The 18,176-nt window shown below is 36.4% G+C and overlaps 1 protein-coding gene across 3 annotated transcripts in view; it reads right to left on the reverse strand.

Moving 5' to 3' along the window:
- The window catches only part of PDE4D (phosphodiesterase 4D), a 1,542,529-nt gene that overhangs the window by 897,408 nt on the left and 626,945 nt on the right, over nucleotides 1-18,176 (reverse strand). The window lies entirely within an intron of this gene.

An 18,176-nucleotide genomic window follows, 5' to 3' on the forward strand; every position in this document is an offset into this window, starting at 1 on the left:
CCCTAAGATAATCCTGGGGACCATCCTCTATGAGCCCCTCAGAATAAAAATAGAACTTTGCAACTGAATTGCCATTAGAGAAAAAAGATCACTTTCTTTAGCTGAAGTTCACTTTCTAGAACTCTCTAACTCCGTCAGTAATATCTAACTGTCCTAAAACACGAGTTCATAAACCTCAAAGAAGGCAATGGTGCCTGATAAAAACAATCTTCTAGGAACGACAGTTTACCAAGTTTAGTTCTCCTGCGAAATAATACTAGCAAAATGTTGTTTGTGTAACGTAGTTTCTCACACTGGCTAAACAAGATTATCTTTCAGGAAATAAAATTCTAGCTCTAACAGATTAATATTTTAATTTAAGAAATACCAAACTATTTCCTATCTCCTCTAAAACTATCATAGTCATATTATTCACCTCTGTAGAATGGGAAATGCAGCATCTAAGAAAGCATCTTTTGTAAGGGGCTAACAAAAGTTGTAATTAATGTAGTAAATAACAGTAGTTTATCCTTTCAGCACATTTTTATTGAATTTACGTTATGCTCATTTATTGTGCTCTGGGTTGATGATAGAGCGGTCAGGAAAACAAGCCTCAACCTGTCTTCATGCAGCTGACGATCTGGCTGATAGACATTAATGAAAAAATCTCATAAGCTGCTATTGATGAAATAAAACTACAGTAAGCTCTGAGAGTCCCTAACAGGGCCACCTGGCAAGATTTGGAGAATCAGAGACACATAATCAGAAAAAGCGAGATTTGAACTGAGAAACAGGGGAAGTATGAGGTTAATAGGCAGTGACGGTGGGGTTTGGAGGTATTATTCAGTTTAGAGGAAACAGTATGCATAAAAACTCCAAGGCAGGAGTGAGTATGGTGGTTTCCAAGTGCTGAATTAGGTCAAAATCAGCCCAATAATAGAGAGTGATGTCACGAATGATACAAGATGAGCTGTCAATATACGCATGCGTCAGATCATGCAGATTCCTGAATGCCATGGTAAGGATTTTCATATTTATAATGAGAGCAACAGGGAGCTATTGAAAGGTATTACAGACACTTGTTTGTGTTTTGTTGGCATGTTTACTGGATGCAAGATGAGGTGGCCTTGCATCTAGCATAATGGTTTGTTTCCTCGTAATTACCAATTGAAAGTGAACCTTACCACCTGCTTGTTTGAGGTTCAAACAGTAGTCCTTGACCTCAGTCAGCAAAGGGGAATATAACATTTGAGGTACTCAAAGTGAGTTTTAAAGTGAAATTTTCTTACTATCTGCTATCAAAAGCTTCAGCAAAAGTGAATTTTCAGGATTATTACCTAAGATATCTAAGGAATGTCAGCATCCCTCCAATCCTCTGGTTCTAAAAGTTTTATCTAAGACTGAGTTAATAACCAGAACTGTCCATGCTAGGAAAGTAATAGTATGGCATATGAATCACCTGCTCGGAGTCCAGCTTCAACATTCTAGCCTTGGCTTCTAATAAAATTTGTTATAAGAAAGAATGCTATGATAGATACCTCTGGATTTGTTGCCCACATACTATTAGGGCAAGGTCTGTTATCTGGAATTTTCCATAAAGTCTCATGTGGTAAAAAACATTGCTGGAATTTTGTACCCAAGACAACATGTTTTTCCCTAAGGAACTGATACATTTCTTCTTTTGCATTAATGAGAGCCAATTATTTAATAAATTGCCACATCGGCCCAACCTTGATAGAGTTAAAACAAGTTAAACAGAATTAACTATGATGGCTCTTATGCTTTCTTTCCTTTGCTTCATTCCAACAATATATTTTGCTTATACCAAATCAACCTAAATTCTATTTCATAAGCTCTCTCTAATTCTTTTATAAAGTGATATGTGGAAACATATATAAACGTAACAAATGCACATGTTCAGTTTTAAGAAATACACTCGATATATCCTCAAAAGCTGAAAAAATAAGTTCAATGGGACAATTTCATTCGTTACCATTCATTACTCCTTTTCTTTTAACGTTGCTAAAAGGTTAAAAGACACGAAAGCATAAATATTTATTTGTATCACTGTAAGAATGACTGACCACTACATAAAATTGGAAAAGAATGCATGCCTAAGAAGGGACTACTTACTTTATTGATATAGTTTTCATTACAAAAATCAGGCTGGTGGCATCAAACATGTGGGCCATGGCCTCACTCCAAACTGCTGAAGCTCATTTGGGATCACAAATGATTTGCTAAAGCCTCACCACTGCTGCCAAGACAGGGAGATTGTACTGAAATGTACATTTCAGTGCCAAATTTAGTGCTTTCTTGGCTACGAAAGGTGAAGCCAGGACAGCAGAAAGGAAACCTAACAATGGGAGTACAAGACCCTGGAGTAACTTCAGGAAAAACTAATCCAAGTAAGAAGGCATGGGGTGTGTAGTTGCCACTTGTTTTGGGATACATGTAATTCATTTTTTAAGTTATTAACTACGCACATAAACACACACTCACACATATACCTGCATAAACATAGAACACAATTGTGGTGGGCAGAATTCTAAGATGATCTCCAATAGCTCATGCCCTTATACTATCTCCTCCCAGATGGTCAACGTATGTAATTTTCTTTTAACCAGTGGAATATGGCAAAGTTAAAGGATTGTTCAAATGTAATTAGCATCCTTAATCAGTTGACTTTAAGTTAATCAAAGGTTATTCAGGGTTGGTCTGGTCTAAGCAAGTGATTAGCCCTCCAAAAAAGGGCCTAGAAGTCAGAGTTTCTTTCTCCTGCTGACCTTGAAGAAACAAGCTTCAAGGAATTTTACAGTGGTTAAGAAATTGATTCTGCCAACAACCACCTGATATCGAAAAAGGAGCCAGTACCTCAAATGAGACCCCAATCCTGGCCAACACTTTTCTTAAAGCCTTTTGAGACCCTGAACAGAAAACCCAGCTAAGTCAAGTGCAGTCTCCTGACCCATGGAAACTGTAAAGTAACAAATGTGATTGTTTTAAGATGCTAATTTTGTTGTCATTTGTTATGCTACAATAGAAAATAATATAATGATGTTTGGTGCTGTGCGAAAGGCACCATGCTGAAAGCATACACTTTGGTTGCTTAATTAGTACAACTTCAGTATTTGAATATAACCTAAGAAAAATCAATGGGTATTGACAAACACACAAATACACAAATGTATACATCCATACACACTCAAATTTGCCATCAAGGGAGAAAAAGCCAACTTGTTTTCATTACTTACACCCTCAAATTTACTTCATCTTTTGTCAAACTCGTCTTAGTTAAAGGCAAATGTTTTCATTTTTGGACTAGTTGGACAATTCTAGGTCCAGCTAGAAACCTCAGAATCATCACTGACTACTTACTGCCCCTCATCCCGTCTAACAAATTGGTCACCAAATCGTACTACTTCCTTTTGATTCTTTTTCATCCCACTCTTTAACTCAATCTCTACTGCCACTCATGAGCTCTTCTTTCTACCACACAATGCTTCTATCTGATTTATCTGTTCATAGATTCCTCACCTCACCTCCACCAAGCCCACGACCTCCCTTTCAGTCTTAGAGGTGCTCCCAAGGTCAATGGGAAGGAAGTGAAGGAAGTCAAGTAGAACCAAACTTGGCGATGATGGGAGAAGAAAGGCTAGAGATCAGATAACAGACATGCCTAGGAAATGATAGATGAGTTTACTGACCTTGTTATGGATTCTGAGCATAATCCTGTAAACAACGCAAAACCACTGATGGATTCACTACAGAAGAGTTACACACACACACACAAGAGCACACAGGCACACACACAGCATAGTCTTTCCTTGCAGGAAATCATTCCTAATTTGGAAATGAAGGTTCTTTCACAAATCAGCAAGTTTTTGCAATAAAAAGCTACTCACTAACTCTGCAAACTTGGATAGACTAGTCAAATTATTTTTTCCAACTTTTTATTGTGGTAAAAACACACATAAAATTTACTATCTTAACAATTTAATAATCATAATTTTTGGTGAACAGAATTTGGAATCTGAGATAATAATCATGACTGTATAGACCCTGCATAGTAATGGTTCAATTGAACTTAGTTCTAGTTCTTTCTCCTCCCTTTTGCTAATGGTGAAACATGAAACAATATTCATCTTGCCCATTAATATTGAAGTAAAACTTGCTGAGGCAGTTTGGTCTCAGGGAGTGTGCACATTTAAATACCAAAAAGTTAACATCTACCTAGAAACTAGGGAACAAAGTTAGAAAACAAAGACAAAATAGGGAATATTTTTGCCTTTGGGTAATTCAGTAGTACTGATCAGTAGGAAAAAAAATTCCTACCGACTGGTAAGAAATGCCATAGAATATGTGTACTCTCAATGAAAATGGAAGGTTTTTTTCATATGCCACCTCTATTTTCACCCTCTTAGATACAACGAAACAATTAGAGACTGCATGTCTTCATCTCTGAATATGCTTGTGAACAAAATGGCTATGTCTAACCGGATACTCTGCATTTAAATTGTCAAAGGTAGCTTTCTGGGGCTGAAACGCTATACTTTTCCCCTTCCTTCATTTCTTGTCCCTCCCTATGTCTACAAAACAGTGTTTGGAGAAAAGAAATACATACTACATAGAGTCAAGTCATTAAGTCTAATTCCAATTCTCTAGTTCGTGGTTTCAAAGGAAAAACTCTGAAAATTTAAGCAGAGATCAAGAGAACATTCTTCTAATTTTCTGTACACAGATGACACAGATTTTTAAGGGATGACACAGTCAGGGGGATGACTGGGCAGATCTTGAAGCAATCTGGTAGTCACATGGAATCAGCCTTTTTTAAGGCCACACTCACATTTTGGGGCTGTAATTGTTTGAACAGTGTAGAAAAGTGTCAGAGCTGCTAACTGCGCAGCTCACCAGATGCAGGAGTGGGATTTGCCACTCCAACTATGCAGAAGCTTGGATTGAGCCAAGAATCTGGAAGGAGAAAATATGAGAGGTTTTCCTTCTCCAAGACTTAAAAGGGCATGAGATTCTATTAGGCTGAACCATGTGAAATTAGCAATATTTTACAACTTTTACCTATGAAGTTGGTTCGACCCAGTACATTGCAGAAATGAAGAGGGAGAATGTGCTTTAAAATACTGGTGTAATAACTCATACATGTCTCTAAACCAAAACAATAAAAGTACATAAGCAGAAAAATACTCTATACGATGATAGAATCAACAGGCCATGGTGTTTACATTCGCTTTCAACTCTGCTGGGCATGTTTTTGAAAACTAGTGACTTACGCCATTACTTCCATTCTAACCAATATTCTTAAAAAGTCAAAAAGAGTTGTTGAAATTTTGAAAAACCAAGTAATCTAGTAATACAAAACAGCTTTCTATTGTTAATAATTGCATATATAAGAAGCAAGATTTAAGCTAGGCATGGTGGCTCACACCTGTAATCTCAGCACTGTGAGAGGCTGAGGTGGGAAGACTGCTTGAGCCAGGGGTTCAAGATCAGTCTGGGTAACATGGTGATACCTTGTCTCTACAAAAAATTTTTTTAAAAAAATGGCTGAGTATGATAGCTCCCTATGTGGGAGGCTGAGGCAGTAGGATCCTTTGAGCCCTGGACTTGAAAGTAGCAGTGAGCCATAATCATGCCACTGCACCCCAGCCTGAGTGATAGAGAGAAACCTCATCTCAGAAGAAAAAAGTAAGATTTAGAGTTGGTGAGTCCAGTGAGATGTTACTTTTCACATAATGTCCCTTCACTCTACTTCTCAACATCTCCATGGTATTTGCACAAGCATGAATATTCTCATTGTATTATTGGAAACTTTATCACATCAATTCCTTTTGACACCATGAATAAAACTGAAATATGAATACCGGAGAATTCTAATGTGTGCCAGAAGAGAACTTCAACTTCTATAAAAAAGTGTTCTTTTCGAGGAAACAATTTTCACTTATCAAGACTGTAGATAATAGAGTTATAACTCAAGAGTGATGATATTCATTAAAGAAAATAGACCTGTGTTTCTTTACTCTCGCTACTGGTTATGATTTCTTATCCATTTTTTAAAAAATAAAAGTATTGGGAGAATACAAAGTAATGCTATATATAAAAAAGAACCAGCAATACTGTACCCTTTCCTCACACAAAGAAAATATTTGCTTTGGAACTGGGTTATTGCCTTGACTATGTCAATTATCACAGTTTTTCTCCCTTACATTCAATCACCCCAAGGACTTTCCAACCTGACTTGGTGACTCCCTCCTCCCTTTCTCATATAGATGGGACTAATGGAGCATTAATCTGACTGTGAAATGATTCAATTTCAATTTTTCTAACCTGAGGCTATAATTATTTTTCTTCTTAGACCAGTAAGCAATGAGATTCATTAAAGAGAAACTCTGTGGGGCAGAGGTCCCATCTGAGGTCCAATCTGATAAGAGCGCAGGGTACAAAAGTTTGCAGATACCCTCCTTTTCCAGGCAATACAGAAAGGTCCTGGTATCTGGTAAGCTGCTCTTTCCATATATTAATTATTAAGGATCCCACTTACAATATCTACAGATTCTCTGCTCTTCTAGTAATATACAAAGGAAAACAAAATTGCAAGATTTTAAATTTACCTTAGGTGTCCAAATATTTATGGATTTTTATTTATTTACTTACTATTTTTTCAAATACAGGTGGGATCTTGCTATATTGCCCAGACTAGTCTTGAACTCCTGGGCTCAAGCAATTCGCCCACCTCGGCCTCCCGAAGTGCTGAGATTGCAGGTATGAGCAACAATGTCTGGCCATGAATTCATTAATTATAATTTTTGGAAACACATGTAATTTAAAAATTATTTTATCTAATAGCATTAAGTCAGTCAGTTGACAAGATCTATCATTTCCACTTTTAAAAAATCTCTCTTAAATTCATCTCTTTATGTCCATCCTTTACTGCCACAGCATCAGTTTCAGACTATCACCATTTATTTCTCATCTGGTTTACTGCAATAAACACCTAAATCACACCTTTAATTTCTTCCCACTCCATGTTCCACATATCTACCGAAGTAAGTTTTTTTTTTTTTTTGAGACAGAGTCTCACTCCGTCGCCCAGGCTGGAAAGCAGTGGCGTGATCTTGGCTTACTGCAAGCTCCGCGTCCCAGGTTCACGCCATTCTCCTGCCTCAGCCTCCCAAGTCCTTGGGACTACAGGCGCCTTCCACCACGCCCAGCTAATTTTTTGTGTGTTTTTAGTAGAGACGAGGTTTCACCATGTTAGCCAGGATGGTCTCGATCTCCTGACCTCGTGATCCGCTCTCCTCGGCCTCCCAAAGTGCAGGGATTACAGGCGTGAGCCACCGCGCCCGGCCCTACCAAAGTAAGCTTTAAAAATTCAAAGCTATCCACATAATTTCCCTGCTTAAAACCAATCATTGCCTCTGTAACATCTTATAGGGAAGTTAAGGACTCTTTAGCAAAGCCTTATTTCCTCTTCTTCCTTTTCCTTGCCAGCCCCATCCTCCACAGCCTGAACTCCATATATATTGAACTACTCTCTTAGGCTACTGTCTTGGAAAATACTAACCATTAGATACTACAGTTTTTAACTATCTACTTAAACAATTTCTACTGTTTAATAATCAGATGGCAGTTATATTCTGTTAAACTACTAGTGCACATTGGAGGACACTATCATTGTATTTCCGTTTGGTCTTCTATCATTTGAAATTTGTAATTTGTTTGCATTTATTTTTCATAGGCAGATTTGTATAATAGAAGATCCAAAATACTCATTAATTAACTACATCAAATATTTAAAGCAAATGCTTAGACACAAACGGCATCCAAAGCAATAAAAAGGCTGCCAGACTGCTTGAGGGCCAACACTGCTATATGTCATTGTTTACTTGCTTTTGTTTTTTTTTTTTTGTTTTTTGAGACAAAAGTCTCGCTCTGTCACCCAGGCTGGAGTGCAGTGGTGCAATCTCTGCCCACTGCAACCTCCACTCCCCAGGTTCAAGCGATTCTCCTGCCTCAGTCTCCTGAGTAGCTAGGATTACAGGCACACGCCACCATGCCCAGCTAATTTTTGTATTTTTAGTAGAGACAGGGTTTCACCATGTTGGTCAGGCTGGTCTTGAACTCCTAACCTCGTGATCCACCCGCTTTGGCCTCCCAAAGTGCTGGCATTACAAGCGTGAGCCACTGCTCCTGGCCTGTTATTGCTTTTCTACATACTCCCACTATGTCCTCATTATCTACTTTATGGGTTCAAACATTTCTGATTTTTTTTCTTTGAGACAGGTCTCACTCTGTCGCCCAGGCTGGATTGTGCAGCACAGCAGGATCATAGCTCACTGTAACCTTGAACCCCTGGGCTCAAGCGATCCTCCTACCCCAGCCTCTTGAGTAGGTGGGACCAATCAGAGGTGCACGCCTCCACTCCCAGCTAATTCTTGTATTTTTTGTAGAGACAGGGTTTTGGTCTGTTGTCCAGGCTGGTCTAGAGATCCTGAACTCAAGTAATAATCCCGCCTCGGCCTCCTAAAGTGCGGCGATTACAGTTGTGAGCCACTGTGCCTGGCCTGAAATTTTTCATGAGTTACAAAAAGATGTAGTGACAAAAATTCAAAGGGGTATCTTGTTCATTATTGTCAAGTCAATAATCTAATTTGGTCGAATCAGTTAAAACAATCTCTGGGGAAATATTACATTGAACTTGCTTGACAAAGTTACTTCAGTGGCCCATCTTGTTATCTCTTAAAGCTAGCTAAGGAGATAGAAATGTTTAAAAGAAAGCATTTTTGATATATGACATCAAAAAACATACTACCTCTTCACCATCTTTTATATAATTAGTAAGACATATAATCATTATGTTTGAGCTCATTGGAAATGAAATCGCATTCTACCAGGGAGTAAAGGGCAATGCACTTGAGTCTGGGGTCCTCATGTCATGACTGCCACTAAAAACAAACACACACAAATTGTTTTCCCTAAATAGATTTTTTTTCTGAAATATTGCAATAGTGAGATTATTGAATGTGTATGTGACCTGTTATTACTGGTTTTTTATTTTTTGTGAAATATTTCATGTTTATAAAATATTCCATGCCAACAGAAGTAATGACTATCTAACAGCTTCCACGTCTTACTACCCCCAAAATAAAAATAATACATAAAAAGGAGCATTTATGAAATTATAAGTGCCATTTTGCCAGGATGATGATACATACTCTTCTTCTTATGAATGTTAAGGTTAGTAGACCATTTTGAATTGGCAATTATTTTCTCAGTCAAGAAATTTATTTATTTTTACTTTTGGGTCTTAATGTCATGCAGAACTACCAGATGCCAATAACAGGAGTAGCTATGGGCATTTTATATATGTTTAAACCAAGCTAACAGAAACAGAATGAATTGAGCCAGAGTATTTATAATTTATTAATAAATGTTAAATAATGCATAAACACTAAAATAATCATAAAACAAAACACAAAATAACATTGAAATTGGTATCTAATGTCCTTATTATCATTTTTTTAATTTGCTGTCTCCTTAAATATAACTCTTCAGCAACATCATCATCCTGGCAATCCATGGTGCCACTTCTTCACTGACTTCCTGTCCTTTAGGTTTATTTCCAGAGGTGATATTTGCATTTGTAAACTGAAGTGTCTTTTACATAAAATAAATTGTACAGTTATTTTTTAACTCTTTAATAAAATAAAGCACATGGTAAAGGTTGCCTGAATTTGGAGTTGTTTTCTACTTACTTTTAACGGTACATTCCTAACTTCATAAAATTGGTAACTCTGGAGTTCAATTATTTATTAATAATTCTTTCAGTTCAAACAATGTACAAATACTGTGTTTGAATGTGAGCAAAATTGACAGTCATTATTTTCATAGGAGTTTATAGTTTGGTGAAAGAAATTGGCCTTATCAATAATTATACAATTAAACATGTAATTGAAAATATAATAAATGATATAAAGGAGCACTATATGGTATTATGACAGGTTTGAGAGATCTGAAAATACTTCACCAAAAGAAGTGACGCTTGAATCAAGATCTGAAGTATGAGTAGGTGTTATAAAAACTAATGAGTGTGGAGGAAAAGGCATTTCAGGCAGAGGAAACAAGACATAAAGAAGCACATAATTCAACACAAAGTTTGGCCTATCCCATTGAAGCCATGAACATCTTTCTGTTTCTCACAAACTGTGGGTCTGTTGATTTATTTGGATATTTCAGCTATTTATGGCAGTTTCTGAGCTGTTAATATGAGTATGGGTTTCTTAGAACCATATTCTACATGAGGGGCATCACTATACTCTATTACTTTTCAAACATCTGATAAGAACAGGGTATTTATCCATGTTGGATGATCTTTCTTCAGTGTCTGTAGTAGCAACTGCCATGATGAGTAACCACATGATTTCTGGACAGTAGAGACCCCTGCCTACTGATCATTAGACAAGAAACTGGTCCTCAATAAAACTGAAAACCCAGGTGGTGGGAATGATTGAGTGGTAGTAAAACAAAAATGTGTGTATAGAAGAGTCCAAACTTTTACTTTATATTTTAATGATTTAAAAATGCTTCCAAGTGAGCTGGAAACACACCTGCATACTAGGTAATGTTATCATGAATTTGGACAATCTCAATAGACTAAAAGTGTGTTACTCTAATTGCTTTCAGAGAGAAGGGCTGTGAGTAAATTATTCTAAAACATCAACCTCATTTTTGGTAAGTAACTTCTAACATTTAACTGGCTTATATTTAAATGTGTCAATCCATGTATTTAATGGGGCTACATTTTGCAACTAGATTATCTTGGTGCATTCAACTGGAAGTGGATATGTTATAAATATCGAGACAATGGGGTGTTCATGTCAGAAAATCAGAAAGCTGGATACCAACACTGAATTCCCCTTGCCTTTTTTTTTTTTTTTTTTTTTTTAAGAAAAAATAAACAGAGTCTTACTCTGTTGCTCATGATGGAGTTCAGTGGCGCGATCTTGGCTCACTGCAATCTCCGCCTCCCAGGGTCAAGCAATTCTCGTGTCTCAGCCTCTTGAGTAGCTGGGATTACAGGCATGTGTCACCATGCCTGGATAATTTTTGTATTTTTCGGTAGAGACAGGGTTTCGCCATGTTGGCCAGGCTAATCTTGAATTCCTGGCCTCAAGTGATCTGCCCATCTTGGCCTCCCAAAGTGTTGGGATTACAGGCATGAGCCACCATGCCCAGCCTCTCTTATTCCTTTGGTTCCATTCTATCACAAATAAGGGAGACCCAATTTGGGCTGGTGTCCCAGAATTCTGAGCCACACTTGAGAATTAGGTTGGGCTTGCTGGAGGGCTACAGTTACAGGAACAGAGCAGGTCAAAAAGCCATATTTGAGCTAGAAACTAAAATAAAACCTTAGTTTTTTATCTTAAGGACCAGAGAACACATACAGCATCCAAATCAAATTCGGGTATTCAGGTGAGAAAAAGAGGCTGAACGTGGGATACAGGAGAGTGAGTCTAGAAGAATTCTCCAAGTTGAAGAATGCAGTTTCTTTTAATGGTGCACACTTAGTGTTCAGTCTTAAAGAGAATGCCCTGTTAAGAATGCTAACTGGGGCTCCAGTGCTGATAGATTTTCAATGAATGGAACTTAGACAACAGGCCATCAATGTGTAGTTTTATAAGAATCAGTCGTAGTTATAAGAAACATTCATATCTATTTCAACTTTATAAAGTATAGAAAAAACGTTGAAACTGTACACACCATATCACATAGCATCTTTTTTATAAAACACCACAGAGAAATATTTCTTTTAATTCTCGGAGTTAATAGCAATATGTTTTACCAAGCAACTCATTTTTTAACTTACTGATATATGAATCTTAAACCAACAGTGTTCCCTTCCTTGGATTAGTTGATAGGAAGATCAGAACCAATCTGTGACTTGTTTCTAGCAATTACTCAGGAATAAATGAAATGCATTTTTGCTTTCATAGTTCATACTATTTGCATGCCATTTTCTCTTCTCTTTGATGTCCTCATGTTTATCTTTTACTAAATTGTTTTATGAAACACAATCCTTTGCTTTTTTTTGGGAGGGTAAGAAACAAGTGAAATACAAGTGAAATATATTAAACGAAATAAGTTGAAAATATTGTTTTACAAAAGGAGAAAATACATAATTTTTGCTTATTATAAAAACAACATATGTTCATTATAAAGGAAATTGAGTAAGAGAAGAGAACATAAAACAAAATCAAAGACCTCTCCAAATATCCTCTCTTCACACACCTGTAACAGTTTGGTGGTTTTTCCTGCCTAGACAGAATATATATGTATTCTTTCTCTCTGTCTCTGTCTCTCTCTCTCTGCATATATATGTAGTACTGTCTCTGTCTCTCTCTCACTCTACATATACATGTATATAGATATAAATACACACACACATATATATACACACACATACCACACATACACCTACATACATAACTATATGCACACATGTACATAGACATAATCTCATATATGTAAATATAAGCATGCATGAAAACACACAGGTAAATGATACCATATTCTGTCATCTATTCTCTAAATTGCTTTTTCCACATAACAACTTGTAGAGTTTAAAATAACATTTCAATAATTTCAATACATACAGATCTCAATACAGATATATCATCATTTATTTTACAATTTCTGTCCTGAAAGATATTTGGGTGGTTTCCAGATGTATACTATTATATGTAATATTGCAATATAGTATTTCTTTGCTCACTTATTCAATTATATTCTTAGGCTAAGTTTCTAAACATAGAATTAATGGGACAAAAGTCTGCACATTAAAATATTGATATATATTATTTGATTACCCACCGATGTTTTCCTGATTCATATTTCCTGATTTCCTGATATATTGTTCACTGAAAATGTACATAAGAAAGTAGCTATGTCTGTACACCATCTCAAATTCTTTTAAATTATTCATCTTTTTCCAAAATAATAGATGAAAGATTGTTTCAGTTTTTATTTGTCTGTTTGTCAGGTAGAAAAACTTTTCAAATGCATATTTGTCATACATTTTTCTTCCTTTTTGAATTTTCTGTTCATGGCCTTTATCTATTTTTCTCTTAAGTTTTTAATCTTTTTTTATTCAGTGCTCTTTATTATAGTATGAATGAAGTAATGATCATTTTTTATTTCCATAAACCATTAAACAATTTATCCTATATCAAATAATTTATCCTTTTCTCACTGATTTGGACTGCTACCTTTACTAAACCCTAAATTTTCAATATATGCATGGGCCTTATTCTTGAGCATTTATCCAGTTGGTTGAATAATTGGTTTATTTCTAAATTATTATCATGCTGTCTGAATTAATAGCCTATATGATATGTCCTGCTATCTTATAAGGAAAAACAGTCTTTTATTTTTCCAAAATGTTCTTTACTATTCTTATATTTAAATCAAATTTTAAGTCAAGCCATCCCCTAAAATCCCACTGGGGATTGTCATTTTTAAATAAGCCTCTGACCTTATCTGTCTGAACTGTTGCATTTTTCTAAAATCCCATTTCAAACTGCTCACTTTCAGCCACCCCAATGATAATCTTACTCCATTAGTATACTATGTTCTCATAATATTTCCCTTAGTGAATCAGGCAATAACCTAGCTTTAGAACACAGTGTCTTAAATTTTGTGGATAAAAGACTCATTGAGAATTGGATAAACATTCTCTCAGAAATGTGTGCCTACCTCCAAATGTAATGAATCTTGTAGAGCCACATAACCCAAGGTTAAGAATTTACTCTGTAGAGGCACTTCTCTAAATTTACAAAGGGGGCTTTATCCCATCAGAGTTATTTTCACTCTTATGTTGGTTTTTTTCATAAGTTAGATCAAAACTGTTATTTCTCTTCATAATATTATAATTTCACTCTGTCTTCATAATCTTAACTCAAATTATAGGCTGCTTCTCCTCATACCAACCTATACTCACAGTATCTCTTGTTTCATTACAGTGCAATAAAAAAGATCACCAGATCTTTTTGGCTCAAGTCCAACTTCTGTCTTTGAACATGAATATGTGTCTATTTTTCTGAGATTAATATTCCCTCCCATCATCTATAAAATGGGTAAAATAATCACTAACTCTGTGTGTTTCAAAGAGATTATTAACAAAATCAAATATATCCTGTCTGAGAGAGCACAAACTAAAAAGACAAGGTTTCATTATTATTTCCACATTTAAAAACTCATCACTTATTAAAAATCTATATAAAACCATTCACTGTGCAAGGTCCTAACGTACCTAATGGGGGAAACAGATAAAACAAATAATTAAACTGCAACTGGTAACTGCTAGAGTACAAATAATATAAGAAAGCTATGGGAAAGCCCAGAAAAGAAAAATATTCCCATTTTGGGAGATCGAGGCAGATGGATGACGAGGTCAAGCGTTTCAGACCAGCCTAGCCAACACAGTGAAAACTCGTCTCTACTAAACATACAAAAAATTAGCCGGACGTGATGGCAGGCGCCCGTAGTTCCAGCTACTCGGGAGGCTGAGGCAGGAGAATCGCTTGAACCCAGTAGGCGGAGCTTGCAGTGAGCCGAGATCCCGCCACTCCACTCCAGCCCGGACGATAAATAAAAACAAAAAATAAAAATAAATAAAAATAAAAAAAAGAAAGAAAAGAAAAATATTCCTTCTTTGTGTAGAAATATCCGCAAGAGGGTAACATGAACTGAGTTTGAAAAGATACTCATGAGTTTTCTGAACAGGTAAGGAAGGGGTGTTGTAGAGCATAGGGAAAGCAATCTAGAAGGAAGAAGCAGCCTCAGCAAGAAAGAGAGGTGTGAAAAGGCACAGAGAACTCAGACCACGGCCAGAATTTAAGTGTGATTATTTCATGGGGTTTACAAAAGGGGACAAAAGTTAGACTTTCTTCAAGAAAGACCTACTGGGCCAACATTCTGAAGAGTCAAACTAAGAAATTTAGACTTTATCTTGAAGGCAAACAGAAATTATCTTAAGATTTAGAAGAAGATGATGGTGAAATTGGTAGCCTGGGGCGAAAAAAAAAAAAAAAAAACCGGAGTGAGGAGAGGTTGGAGCTAGAGATCACTTAGACGCTATTGCGATAGTTTAGTGAATACAGGATAAGTGCTTGAACTAGGGAAGTGGCAAGGGAAAAACACAAGAGTTATTTCTGAGGAAGATTCAAAAGATCTTGGTGGTCTTTGAGATCCAAAATTAGGGGAGAGGAAGAGTCTAAGAATGCCGCAGGCCAGAGACAACTGGGTGGATGTGATGCCCCACATTGAGACGGAGCAATAATTATAAATGCTCATTTAGATGACAAAGCAAATTTTATAGAGTTCTCAATCTCCAAAGCGGTATGGTGAGGTTTGGGGCAATGGTGGTATGTGTGAATATAGGGTCCAACCAATTTAGCTGATAAGTTTTAAACAATAAGGTAAAGTGGCTTATTATTTGGGAAAAATCAGTTTTCTTATTTTTAAACATAGAAAAAATGTTCCTCAGGGTAAAAATAGCCACATCTTTTGAAATATAATTCAGTGCTATTTGGTGTAATCCCTTAGCAACATTGCTGTTATGAGCCAGTACTAGCAGCATTCAAGTTATAGACTCACATATTGCATATTTTTAAATCTATAGATGGATAATAAGCTGTGAGAGGGACATAAGTCTGTCCATGATAGACTTCAGACATTTAAATAATTAGCAAAATCATAAACAGAATTAAGTCTTTTTAGATTATTATTCTATTTGATCTTTAAGAACTCTTCCCAAGACATGCCTCCAAACCCACATTAAAGTTTAGAGATAGAAATTAGTGAGCAAGCCATCTGTGTGTGTGTGTGTGTGTGTGTAAATGTATCCAAATTGGAAAGTGAAAGAATGTTTTCTGAAGTCATCTCTCGTGTGCCAATATTTGAATATTCCACTTATTCACAAATGTTTTTTAAATGTAATTTCCAAATTTTTGGTTCAAGGCTATAACCTGGAAGTTGGGGATACTGATGGTTAAAAGATGGCCACAATGTGTAAAATGTAAAGTAATTGTCAGCAGATATGGAGGATATAGTTTGTAGTTATGGTTTGGGCAGTAAACTAGTTGTGTTAAGTAATTTAACCCCTCATGACACGTTTCTTCAAATGTAAAAGATGGACAGTGGTGGACTAGGTTAGTTTAAGCCTCAGTCCCTTCTCTTCTCGACATTCCATAATCTTAGAGAAATATGTCTTGTTGATGTGGTCAATTACCTATTTTCATGCTACTGCTCCACATGTGGGCAACTGAACCCAGATGATACAATTAGAATAAGATAAGGATTTAGGAACCTTCCCTGCTTGGGGATTTGTTACTATCCTTTCCCTTCTACCTCCTCTGCCCACCACCTCCCGTTTCCATTAAACACAGAAGGTACATCATTTTAGAATTAAAATGTAAAAAGGTGATGGATTCATTATGTTTTTCTGATTAATCAAAGGCTTAGAACACACTAGCTGATAAAATATTAAATGAAGTTACCAAGACAATATTCTGTTGGAGGCAAATCAAGAAAGAAAGGTTCAAACTAGTTTTGAAAAAATTAAAAAGTCTAGTACTGTGTTACTGTGTGGGCAATATGTAGGAAATGTAAAAAATATACATTTTCCTTGCATTTTTTGCTATTTAAATATCCTTAGTGTCCTTACATATTAAAATTTAAAGATGTCAACCTTATGTCAGTTTTCCAATATGTTTTTTTAAAAGATACTGTTTCCTAAATTCAAATTCACTATACAGACAATCTAAATGGCCAATTTTTCTTTTTTTTTTTTTTTTTTTTTTGAGGAGTCTATGCAATTATTTTTATTTTTAAAAATCTTTGTGGCTACATAGCAGGTGTATATCTTTATGTGGTAAGTGAGATATTTCGATACAGACATACAATGTATAATCACAGACATACAATGTAGACAGGCATAAAGTGTATAGTCACATATAATAATCACATCATGGTAAATGGGGTAACCATCACCTCAAGCACTCATCATTTCTTTGTGTCACAAGCATTACAGTTATATTCCCTCTGTTATGCTAAAATGTACCACAGGCTGGGCACAGTGGCTCATGCCTGTAATTCCAGCACTTTGGGAGGCCGAGGCAGACGGATTGCCTGAGCTGAGGAGTTCAAAACCACCCTGGGCAACATGGTGAAACCCTGTCTCTACAAAAATACAAAAAAATTAGCCGGGCATGGTGGCATGCGTCTGTAATCCCAGCTACTCCGGAGGCTGAATCGGGAGAACTGCTTGAGCCTGGTAGGTGGAGTTTGCAGTGAGCCAAGATTGTGCCACTGCAGTCCAGCTTGGGCGACTCAGTGAGACTCCATCTCAAAAAGACAAACAAGCAAACAAACAAAAAGTACAATGAATTATTGCTGACGGCCATCACCCTGTTCAATTAATTATTTTGGTAATGTGAAATCTAAATTTTACATCATGAACTTAGATTACCATTACATCCTTTAATGAAGAAAAAATTACACTAATACCTGAAAAATCAATAAAACAATAAAGAAATAGCTTTTATAACCTAGCATAGAAAAATGAAAACTTAATTTCTTTTATTATTTAAATATTACAATATGTTTTCTTTATTTAATACATGATGTTAATGTATTTTAAAAACTAATGTTGCCAGGCACGGTGGCTTACGTCTGTATCCCAGCACTTTGGGAAGCCGAGGTGGGCAGATAACTTGAGGCCAGGAGTTTGAGACCAGTTTGGCCAACATGGTGAAGCTCCATCTCTACTAAAAATACAAAAAATTAGTCAGGCGTGGTGGCTCGTGCCTGTAGTCCCAGCTACTTGGGAGGCCAAAGCAGGAGAATCCCTTGAACCTGGGAGGTGGAGTTTGCAGTGAGCCAAGATTGTGCCACTGCAAACTCCAGCCTAGGTGACAGAGCGAGACTCTGTCTAAAAAAAAAAAAAAAAAAAAAAAGCTAATGTCAAGTAAATATAATATGCACAGGATTTATTTTTTGTGTGATTATAGGTTTTAGCTCTTTTCCTTCTACCTAAATTGGGCCAGGCATGGTGGTTCATGCCTCTAATCCCAGCACTTCGGGAGTCTGAGGCAGGAGGATCACTTGAGCACAGGTGTTCAAGG

Source organism: Pongo abelii, chromosome 4, assembly GCF_028885655.2.
Source record: "Pongo abelii isolate AG06213 chromosome 4, NHGRI_mPonAbe1-v2.0_pri, whole genome shotgun sequence".
In the NCBI taxonomy this organism is placed as follows: domain Eukaryota; kingdom Metazoa; phylum Chordata; class Mammalia; order Primates; family Hominidae; genus Pongo; species Pongo abelii.